General features: G+C 36.3%; 1 protein-coding gene across 20 annotated transcripts in view; it reads right to left on the bottom strand.

The window, feature by feature from the left end:
• MBD5 (methyl-CpG binding domain protein 5) overlaps positions 1-12,579 on the bottom strand; it is a 435,973-nt gene that overhangs the window by 189,240 nt on the left and 234,154 nt on the right. The window lies entirely within an intron of this gene.

The following is a 12,579-nucleotide window of genomic DNA, read 5'->3' as shown; positions in this document are numbered from 1 at the left end:
GATGTATCTGTACAATGGAACTGTATATATTTCTAAAATTGTCACAGAAAGATGTTTAGGACAAATTGTAAACTTAAAAAAGATGGTAATAAATGTGTATTATCATTCTATTTTGGTAAAAAGAAGTTTACTTCTATGCATTGAACAAAGTCTGAAAGAATATATACAAAAATATTGCTGTTGCTTACTGCCAGTCCTAGGAAAAACAAAACTTTTTTCCTTTTTCTTTATCTATATTTTTCTACCTTTCTATCATGAATGCTGTTTTGGTCACAAAGCATAAATTTAAAAAGAAACGAATTTTAATATCATGCTGTTACCAATTTAATGAAACATCTCTGGCATTGGGGGAAGTAAAACCAAATACTAGAGTGTGTGTGTATAAATGACATCTGTTGAAGGCTGCCCAATATCTGAACACACTTTGGGGAATCTTGAAACGAATTACTAATGAGCAGTAACGGGACCTAGGGTGAGCCAAACTAATGTTTCCATCCAGAACTCTGAATTCTGTGAGAGGAGTGCAGAGATACAGAAAACCATTAGAGATTACTCATCGAACCTGTGGCCAAATGGCGACATCAAACTCCCAAGAGTGTCCACGGGCAGCAGAGCATGACAAAGAATGTCCAGTGGAAACTATATCAGCAGCAGCGTCTAAAGCATCATTTTCTTAGGTATGATATTGGCTCGGCTTTGCCTTTTTTGGATTCTACTACGTTTGTAAGACTGGTTCTCCAGTGCCCCTTCAGATTCCATAGAGCTTCATATTTTTTCAGAAAAGTCCTGTTCTGCTTCAGATAAGTTAGTTTCTATTGTTTAGAATGAAGAGTCCTGGTATAATTCTCAATGAGTAAAATTGGGGACTGGTGCAACTGCTTAGCAATTATCACCAATTATCATCAGTTAAAGCTCCTGCATTTCAGAAATTGCTACAATTTTTCTAGGTAGGTCAAAAGGTTACTAGAGAGTGCATGGGCATAAATACCACAGAGATCAGGAATGAGTACCAGCCATGATATTTACTATTTGTGTGAACGTGGACAATAGATCTATCCCTCTAGGCCTTAATCTATTCGTTTGTAAATTATTTTGAGGATTCAATAAGATCATGTTAAAACTTCACATATCCCATATTTATTTTAAAATTTTAACTCTGCTCTGTTATTTCGTGGCTCACATTATACTTATACTTTTAAAAAAAAATTTATTTATTCATGAGGGACACAGAGAGACAGACAGAGACAGAGACAGAGAAAGAGAGCCATAAGCAGAGGGAGAAGCAAGCTCTCTGCGGGAAGCCCCAGGTGGGACTTGATCTCAGGATCCCAGGATCACGCCCTGAGACAAAGGTAGATGCTCAACCACTGAGCCACCCAGGTGTCCCTACCTACACATTTATTTATTTATTTATTTATTTATTTATATCTTTTTAAAATTTTATTTGTTTATGATAGTCACAGAGAGAGAGAGAGAGAGAGAGAGGCAGAGACACAGGCAGAGGGAGAAGCAGGCTCCATGCACCGGGAGCCCGACGTGGGATTCGATCCCGGGTCTCCAGGATCGCGCCCTGGGCCAAAGGCAGGCGCTAAACCGCTGCGCCACCCAGGGATCCCCTACCTACACTTTTAAATCATGTATTTTCCCACCATAGACACCACTTCCCTATGTGATCAACTCTTTCTATCTCATCAGAAAATGAAACGCCTAGGCATAAATCTAAATGTATGCTTTCTTCAGTACTATGCATTGGTTACTGCAGTCTGGTAGAGAAATCAGAATAACCTATATAAAGTCACACTGCGTTTTTGCCAGACTCACAATGCTGTATTCAGATAAAAACAAAGAAAATGGCAGCCCATATCCAAAAAAGCACTGAAACGTGAAAAAAGAACTTAAATCTTACTGAACTCTCATGAAGAACTAATATAAGATTCCACTGCTAATGCATAGTAAAAAAATCGTAAAATTCTCTTTTGTTGTCTCCTTAAATTATGGAGAAGGGCAGCTGCCCCAGAATCTCATCTCAGACCCCCAAATCTTCCTCAAATTATGTCTCTAAGCTCAACCCAATATAGCTTTTTCCCTCAACACATCCCCTCCTCTTTCTGGATCGATTATTTTCTCCCTCTAACTTCCTAATGTAAATCAATCAGGCTTTCTCAGCTTCTTTTAATTATCCTCCCTTCATTCATATATATATGTATATATGTATATATGTGTGTGTGTGTGTGTATATATATATATATATATATATATATATATATATATATATAAAACAAACACCCACAAAATGGCCCTGAGCTGAGCAAACAGGGAAAGATTTATGAACTTTTAGGTATTCATAATCTTTTATCCTCCCCCATATGCCTTCCAACATTTCTCCTTTCTCTCTTCTCTCATATCTCTTCCCTTCCCTCCTTCCCTCTCTCACCACCCGAAAACTGTGTAGATTTGAGCCATGATATATTTTGATCTGAAACCACAATTATGTCTTTACAAATGTTTGGCAACCCTACATTTTCTGGCTTGGTCCTTTTCTCTATTTGTCAGCTCTGATCTTTCTCCTGAGCTCTAGATTCACAAATGTGTCTGCCTTCTCAACATCTTCATTTGGGTGCTTTATGAGTATTTCAAACACAAAATTTAAAGTGAATGAAACACTCAGCAACTTTCTCCCTAAATCTCTTTTTTTTTTTTTCCCTCCTGTATTCTCCATATCAGCATCGACTTTCACTTGGTCAAACAAAAAGCCCCAGTGTGATTCCCGACTTTTCTGCTTCCTTTGCACTCTACATTCATTAATCAACAAGTTCTGATCTGTTAAAATCTCTTGCATTTGTAACCTATTGTACACATTAACTGCCACTACCCTAGATCAGACTAGCATCCATGTTTTCCTCTATCTGGTCCTCTCTGTTTCCTAGGGTCTGTCTTATTTCAGTTTACTGTTTTTACTATCATTAAAATGATCTTTCTAAGATGTCAATCTCACTCTGTCACTTAACTACATGGGTTCTGGAGTCTGACTGCTAAGTTTTGAACCAGATTTAATAATCAACTAGGGAGGAAGGAAAGTGCATGCTACGGTGGTTAAGCACACTACAATTTATTTGCCTTTGTTCAAATGTCAACATTGTCTTTATTAATATATGACCTTGGAACAATTACTTCAATTTGTAGCACTTAGTTTTCTTAATTGTGAAACTGAAATAACAAAATAATCTACATTATAGAGAAGTTTTGAGGATTGTATTAAATAGAAAGCTCTGACAGAGCCATGTAAATGTTTGCTATTATTATATGGCCTTACATGGATTATATAGCCTTTCAGTACTTCAGTCGCTCATTCTATAAATAGGAGTAGTATGTTATGACATAGGTTTTTTTGATATTAGATGACATACAGGGTCTCACATTAGATGTCCCCACATCCTCTGTGAAAACATTCTCTGACCTCCAATTCCCCAAGACAGGAATAAATGTACATGACGCCACTCTAGTATGTACTCTATATCATAGAATTTATCACATGTAGTTACAATTGACTGCTTCTCTGTTTCCATCCTGACTCTGGACGTTCTTGGATTGCATCCCCCAGTGGTTTTCCCACTGTACATCATAGTAAAATTTTATTGTACAATGAATGAATATATATATTCATATATATATAGTGTCTTTCCCAATGTCTAGCAAATAATAGGTGGTCAATATATGTCAATTCTTTTTATCAATTTTCTCAGTCTAAGTGGGGAGGGTGGTAGGACAGTTTCCTACTAGAGCTCTCTTTCCTTTTAATGTTAACCTTTATCAAAGTACCAGGCCATTTGGCGATGAGCCCTTTTACCTGGATCTAAGTGAATTGTCAATGCTGAGTTTTAGTGTCCCAACCTCAATAATCTTACAAGAAATTAAGTCACTATTTCCAAATGTGGGTCTTTTTCTGAAGGTCCACCAGTGAAGAAAAACATCGTGAACGATGTTAGAGTACATTCTTCAAACACTACAATGCCATGGTGACATCATTAAACTTGATTTTTTCCCACTAAACATCTTTATGAACTAGTTGAGTTTTGTTATAAAAAATTTTGGTTAGATGAAACTGTTCCATGCTCTGTAAGAAATGGGAGATTTCTGGACCCTTCCAGTAGCACTCTCCAATGGCAGTAACTCTTTCCCACCACTGTGACAGCCAATGATGCCTCTGGACATTTCCAAACTCTCTCTAGGGAGGGAGAGTTGGGGAAACAAAAATGATCACACTTAGTTGAGAATTATTTTGTTAGATCATTCATCTGACCTTTAAAATATATCCATTTCTCTAATACACTTATTACTTTGCCCTGGTATCTTACTGATGAAATCAAGGCAAAGTTAATGGCTACTGATTTTCTCTCTAAAGAAATGACTTGTACTTTTGACATACAGAAGTATGATGTAGGAGGAAATCAATGATTGCATTAATTGCTGAATAGGTATACATTTGCTAAACATTATCTTTGAACTATTTTTATTTGTATTTAGATAAACCTACAGACCTTGGCACTCCCTCTGAAAATATGAAGGAACTCCTTTGTTTTTTTTTTTTAAATTTTTATTTATTTATGATATTCACACAGAAAGACAGAGAGAGAGAGGCAGAGACACAGGCAGAGGGAGAAGCAGGCTCCATGCACCAGGAGCCCGACATGGGATTCGATCCCGGGTCTCCAGGATCGCACCCTGGGCCAAAGGCAGGCGCCAAACCGCTGCACCACCCAGGGATCCCTGAAGGAACTCCTTTGAAAAATGACCACAACTCTTTAAAAACCATGACTAACAGATATTTTAAGTTGAATAGAAATTATGTAAGCTGTTTTATTTTTAACATTTTAAAAAATATTTTATTTATTTATTCATGAGAAACACAGAGAGAAAGGCAGAGACACAGGCAGAGGGAGAAGTAGGTTCCCTGCAGAGAGCCTGATGCAGGATTTGATCCTGGGACCCTGTGATCTGATCCTGAGCTAAAGGAAGATGCTCAACCACTGAGCCACTCAGGCGTCCCTTATTTATTCATTTGAGAGAGTATGGGGAGGAGCAGAGGGAGGAGCCCAACATGGGGCTCAATCACATGACCTTGAGATCATGACGTGAGCTGAAACCAAGAGTAGGACGCTTAACCAACTGAGTCACCTAGGTGCCCTTAAAATGTATGTTTTAAATAAATTTACATGGACAATTCTATCTAGTGTATTAGGTGTAGTATGCAACTGGGAAATTTAAAAAAAATACTATGAATAGATATTGAATATTTTCAAGTACCTTTCTGCCATTTTCATCAAAATGGTCATAAGACTAAAATTATAAAAATGAAGGCCAATCATTTTTAAAATTTTGATGATAATAAGAATGATAAACCATAGTGAAGTACAAAATACATGGAAGTTCTTTCCATTCTTTACTTACGACACAATCTCACTGCAAAAAGACAAAAAAATCAGTGAGATAAACGATTCAAATATATCAATAAAGACTTCTGAAGTACAGTATTTCCTGAATCAAAAGAAAAGATAAAAAAGTCCTAATTTATAATGCAAATCTAACCTTTTCTGCTTTGAAATAATTGCTCTGGTAAGTTTCTTACATTGTTTTGAGTTAGGCATTCCTACCTTTCCTCTTTGTGGCCATTTGACCCCTATGTTTTTCTTTTTAAAGAATATTTATTAAGCATTTTTTATACCCACAGCAGTACATACTCTGAATTATGTCAGGGTAAGAAATGGAGGAAAGGGAAAATGCCAATTAAATCAACAATGAGATACCAGTACACACCTATTAAAATACCCAAAATCTGGGACACTAACAACACCAAATGCTGGCAAGGATGTAGAGCAAAAGGAACTCTCATGTATTGCTGGTGGGAGTGCAAAATGATACAGTCATTTTGGAAGACAGTTTGGTGGTTTTTTTATATAAAACTAAACATAATCTTACCATATGATTAAGTAATTGCACCCCTTGGCATTTACCCAGAGGAGCTTAAAACTTATTTCTACACAAAAACTTACACATGGATGTTTACAGCAGCCTTATCTATAATTGCCAAAACTTGGAAGCAATCAAGATGTCCTTTAGTACATGAATAGATAAACTATGATATATCCAGACAATAGAATATTATTCATTACTAAAAAGTTTTTAAGCCATGAAAGCATGAAGTCTTAAATGCATATTACTAAATGAAAGAAGTCAATCTGAAAAAAGCTACATAGTCTAGATTCCAATGATATGACATCTGGAAAAGCATAATTAGGTTATGGAGACAGTAAAAAGATCAGCCGTTGCCAGGGGTAGGGTGCGAGTAGGGATGAATAGACAGAGCAGAAGACTTTTACAGCAGTGAAAATACTCTGGTATTAAACATTTGTCCAAACCTATAGGATGTACATCAGGTGTGAACTCCAAGGCAAATTATGGACAGTGGGTGATTATAATATGTCAATATAGGTTCATCTTTAATAACACATGTACCATTCTGGTAAGTGATGTTGATAATGGGGAGGCTATACATGTGTGGGGTGAAGGGGTATATGGAAAATATCTCTACCTTCCTCTCAATTTTACTGTGAATATAAAACTTCTCTAAAAAGTAGTCTTTAAAAAAAAAAAAAGTAGTCTTTTTTAAAAAATAAAGGAAAACAAGAAAAAAGGATATATTTTTAAAAACACTGTTTTTCAAATAGCTTATATTCTAGACATCAACCAATCAATCAATCAATCAATCAATCAAGTGAGCCAGACTTAAAAAAGAACTACATGGGGCAACCTGGGTGGCTCAGTGGTTTAGCACTGCCTTCAGTCCAGGGTGTGATCCTGGAGACCTGAGATCGAGTACCATGTCGGGCTCCTTGCATGGAGCCTGCTTCTCTCTCTGCCTGTGTCTGTGCCTCTCTCTTTCTCTGTGTGTGTGTCTCTCATGAATAAATACATAAAATTAAAAAAAAATACTTTAAAAAAGATAAAAAAAAAAAACTACATGAAACTAGCATGCTGTGGAATAGTAGAAAGAACCCTGAACTTGAGTTAGAAAACTTGAGATCAAATCAAATTTTTGTGTGAAACTGGGCAAGGCATTTACATTTACTTTTTCTAAGTCTTGGTTTTCTCTATTGTAAAGTAAGAATAAAAGCATTTCTCTTAGAGTTGAGAATTAATGAGCTAAATCTCTTAAAGTACACTTACGTAGCCAATTATTAAATGTTTCTTTTTTATAAAATATAGGAATAACAAACAAGATGGGATCACTACCTAGTGGGATTTTTTTATACAGTTTTGTTAATTTCCCTAAATGTCACAATCTACAGGGGGAAAACATACTGTCTACAGAAAAGCAGGAAAGCCCTAGATATCTTCATTCAAACCTATTTCTGCCAAGTCATTCTCCACTATTCTGCACTATTTTATGGGACCCAGTACAGAAAAAAGATGTATCATATGGATAAGTGTTGGTTATAGTGGCAGAGTTCAGAGAATATTGTTTTTTTACATTGGGAAAATGGTCTGGAAGGGCAGGTATGTTCAGAAGAGCCAAAAACAGAAAGTAGACAAGCATGATAGGAACATAGAAAGACAGTTATAGAGCAGGGTTTCTCAACTATGGCACTGAGTTCATTTTGGGCCCCATAATTTCTTTGTTGTAGAGGGCTGTCCTGTGCATTGTTTCGTACTCTGGCCTTATATCCCACCAATAATGACAACCCCAAATGTCATTAGATATTGCTGAATGTTCCTTTAAGGGGAAAAACTGCCCCTGGTTGAGAATCACAGATTTAGATGGCAACAATGTAAGGGGAAAAGAGTGAGATAACTAATAATTCTGACCAAAAGATGCACAGTTAAAACAGGCACAATTTAAAAAGATTTATCATTGCAAAAATGATATGTTTATATGAATCATGTCTGAGGAAAACTATAAGCAGTAGCTCTCAAGTAGATAGTGTAATGAACAGAAGAGTAAATGTAAAATAATGACTGTGTCAAGGGTCGAAGTTGAGAGAAGTAGATAATGAATTGGGTGGGGGTAGACACATAAATTAAAGAGTAAATTAAGTCAGGGGTAACTGTTTCAGTGTGCCGGTTTTAATTTTCTTCTAATTTTCCCCCATAACTGTAACTAAATAAAATATGGTAATAGATTTTACCTCTCTAGATAAGTAGGCAGGTAGAGAGACAGGTAAAAGGTTAGAAATAGGCATCTGACAAAATATAGTGTCCTTTCTTGATAAAAACTCTCAAGAAAGTAGGGATAGAAGGAACATACCTCATCATCATAAAGGCCATATATGAAAGATTCACAGTTAATATCCTCAAAAAAACCCTGACAGCTTTTCCTCTAAGGTCAGGAACATAACAGGGATGCCCACTCTCACCACTGTTACTCAACACAGTCCTGGAAGTCCTAGCCTCAGTAATTAGACAACAAAAAGAAATAAGAGCCATCCAAATTAGCAAGGAAGAAGTGAAATTTTCACTCTTCACAGACAATATGATATTTTATGCAGAAAACCTGAAAGACTCCACCAGAAAATTGCTCGAACTGATACATGCGTTCAGCAAAGTCATAGGATATAAAATTGGTGCACAGAAATCTGTTGCATTTCTATACACCAAAAATGAAGCAACAGAAAGAGAAATCAAGGAATTAACCCCATTTACAATTGCACCAAAACCCATAAGATACCTAGGAATAAATATAACCAAAGAGATAAAAGATGCTCAACTTGGGCAGCCTGGGTGGCTCAGCGGTTTAGCGCTACCTTCGGCCCGGGGCCTGATCCTCCAGTCCCAGGATCGAGTCCCACATCGGGTTCCCTGCATGGAGCCTGCTTCTCTCTCTCTGCCTGTGTCTCTGCCTCTCTCTCTGTGTCTCTCATGAATAAATAAATAAAATCTTAAAAAAAAATGCTTAACATCTGAAAACTATAGAACACTCATGAAAGAAATTGAAGAAGACAAAAGATATGGGAAAACATTCCATGGTCATGGACTGGAAGAACAAACATTGTTAAAATGTCTATACTACCCAAAGCAACCTACACATTCAATGCAATCCCTATCAAAATAATACCAGCTCTTTTCACAGAGCTGGAATAAACAATTCTAAAATTTGTATGGAACCAGAAAAACCCCTGATAGCCAAAGTAATGTTGAAAAGGAAAAGCAAAGCTGGAGGCATCACTATTCTGGATTTCAAGATGTATTACAAAACTATAATCATTGAAATAGTATGGTACTGCAGAAAAACAGACAAATAGATCAATGGAGCAGAAGAGAGAACCCAGAAATGGACCCACAACTATATGGTCAACTGATTTTCAACAAAGCAGGAAAGACTATCCAATGGAAAAATGACAGTGTCTTCAACAAAGTTATTGGGAAAACTGGAGAGCAACATGCAGAAGAATGAAATTGGACCTCTTTCTAACATTAGACACACAAATAAAACCAAAATGGATGAAAGACATAAATGTGAGACAGGAATCCATCAAATTCCTAGAAGAGAACACAGGCAGCAACTTCTGACTTCATCTACAGCAACTTTTTACTACATACATCGCCAGAGGAACGGGAAACGAAAGCAAAGATTGACCTATCAGGACCTTATCAAGATAAAAAGCTTCTGTGCACAGTGAACTAAACTCAAAGCAACCTACAGAATGGGAGAAAATATTTGCAAATGACATATCAGATAAAGGGCTAGTATCCAAAAATCTATAAAGAACTTATCAAACTCAACAGCCCCCCCCCCCCCAAAAAAAAATCCAGTCAAGAAATGGGCAGAAGACATGAACAGACATTTCTCCAAAGACATACAAAAGGCCAAAAGTACATGAAAAAGCTCAATATCACTTGTCATTAGGAAAATACAAGTCGAAACCACAATGAGATACTACCTCACACCTGTCCGAATTGCTAAAATTGACAGGAAACAACAAATATTGGCTAAGATGCAGAGAATGGGGAACCCTTTTGCACCGTTGGTGGGAATGTGAGCTGGTACAGCCACTTTGGAAAACAGTATAGAGGTTCTTCAAAAAGTTAAAAATAGAACTACCTGATGATCCAGCAATTGCACTACTAGGTATTTGTCCAAAGTATTCAAAAATACTGATTCGAAGGGGCACATGCACCCCAATGTCTATAGCAACATTACCAACAATAGCCAAACTATGGAAAGAGCCCAGATATCCATCAGCTAATGAAATGGATAAAGAAGATGTACACACACACACACACACACACACACAATGGTATATTACTCAGCCATCAAAAAGCATGAAATTTTGCCATTTCCAGTGACATGGATAGAACTAGAGTGTATTATGCTAAGTCAGTAAGAGAAAACACAATATGATTTCACTCATATGTGGAATTTAAGAAACAAAACCTGAGCATAGGGGAAGAGAAGGAAAAATAAAATAAGATAAAAAGCGAAAAGGAGTCAAACCATAAGAGACTCTAAACTATAGAGAACAAATTGAGGGTTAATGGAGGGGAGGTGGGTAGAAGATGGGCTGAGTGAGTGATGGGCATTAATTAAGGAGGGTACTTGTGATGCACACTGGGTGTTAGTAAGTGATGAATCACTAAATTCTACTCCTGAAACCAATACTGTACTATATGTCAACTAACTTGAACTTAAATAAAATTTTGCAAGAAAAAAAAGGATTAGGAATAGTTTCTTGAAAACATAATCAGAGTAAATGTAAAAATTCCTTTGTCCATTTTTTTTTTATAGAGGTATTGATTTGTAATTGTTCTTTTTTGATTGTATGTGTTGGAATGTCTTCTTCAGTTCGTAACTTGTGTTTCCTTTTTTAAAAATATTTCATTTAGTTATTCATGAGACACACAGAGAGAGAAAGAGAGGCAGAGACAGAGGCAGAGGGAGAAGCAGGCTCCTTCAGGGAGCCCGATGTGACACCCAAACCCCGGACCCCAGGGTCATGCCCTGAACCGAAGGCAGATGCTCAACCGCTGAGCCATGCAGGCAAGGCATCCCTGTTTTCTCATTCTTTTAAGGTGACTTTTGAGAGAAGAAACATCACAATTATAATGCAATTAAATTTAACATTTTTTTCTGTAATGACTTTGTAAATTTTGTATCTTAAATTTTTCCCTATTCTGAATAATCAATGAATCCAATACCATTTATTGAAAAGTCAACCCTTATCACAATGCTCTGTTATATAACTCTCCAATCTCACAGACGTCTCTGGGCTGTCCTATTTCACTCCACTGGTCAATCTGCCTATCTTTACATCATTAAAATATTGTATTGATTGCTATAGCTTTATATCTATCACATCACCTTTGGTTGTTTACCATGAGATGGGGGGTATCCAGTTCACCATACTAATAAGACACAAAGGTTAAATTTTATTTTCCCCCATATTATTTCTATTCTTTGCCTTATTTCTTTTAAAATGTCTCTCTTCTTTATTTTTTTTCCTGGCTTCAAAAAATCAGATACTCCTTTTGAAAAAAAACCCTCAAGTGATATGAAGTAGAAAAGTAAAAAGTCACAGTCTACTAATTCACCCCCTTTATCTTTACCCTAAGGTAAAGACATTGTTATAGTTTGCTTTCATATAATATATATTTTTATTTTTACAAAAATAGTATTATGCCTACAAATATTACCCTATTGTTCTCTAACATTTAAAAAAATAAAAAAATGTATCAAGTGGAATTTAACATGTCATTAATTATAGATCTACTTCATGAATATTTTCAAAAGAAAACACTGTCTTGCAAATATTGAATTTCTGTTTCTTCAATTTAGAGTCCTATTTTCTGAGAGACATTCTGAAAATATATTTTAACTTGTTTTATAAATATGTAATGTTTCATTACAGGTCCACATTTCACTTATAACTGTTACTTATCAATAAACAGATTCACCATGACATATTTTCAAGGTTTGATATTTTCATCTCTCTTTATAAAACTGCATGATCAGAAGTTGTTAACCTCAATGTATTTAGGATTTTATTTTTTTAGATTTTATTTATTTATTTATTCGTGAGAGACCCAGAGAGAGAGAGGCAGAGACACAGGCAGAGGGAGAAGCAGGCTCCCTGCGGAGAGCCTGAGATGGGTCTCGATCCAGGACCCCGGGGTCACGCCCTGGGACGAAGGCAGATGCTCAACTGCTGAGCCACCCAGATGCACCTGGATTTAGAATTTTATAAGTCATTAGGTACACTGGGCTTACAAAATATTCTCAACATGCTAAGCAAATGTTAATTCAAATGACACTAAGCAGAATTAAAGTAGGTGTTACATTCCTTAAAGGGTCTAAATATTCTAACTGGCTTTGAGCTACTGTCTTCTCTGGCTGTTCACATATGCTATGAAAGAACAGCTCTTCTGAGGGATCAAATGAATAATTAGTGACACCTGCCATCTCCAATATTCTGAATGTCCATTATCCAAGAAGGTAGATGTTACACATATTTTTAAGATGTGAAAACCCATTCTAATTTATTTAAAGTACTTAATGATTAAAATAAAATATTCCCCCTATTATAGAAG

Source organism: Canis lupus, chromosome 19 (genome assembly GCF_003254725.2).
Source record: "Canis lupus dingo isolate Sandy chromosome 19, ASM325472v2, whole genome shotgun sequence".
NCBI lineage: Eukaryota > Metazoa > Chordata > Mammalia > Carnivora > Canidae > Canis > Canis lupus.
This window is presented reverse-complemented; position numbering and strand designations above follow the sequence as displayed.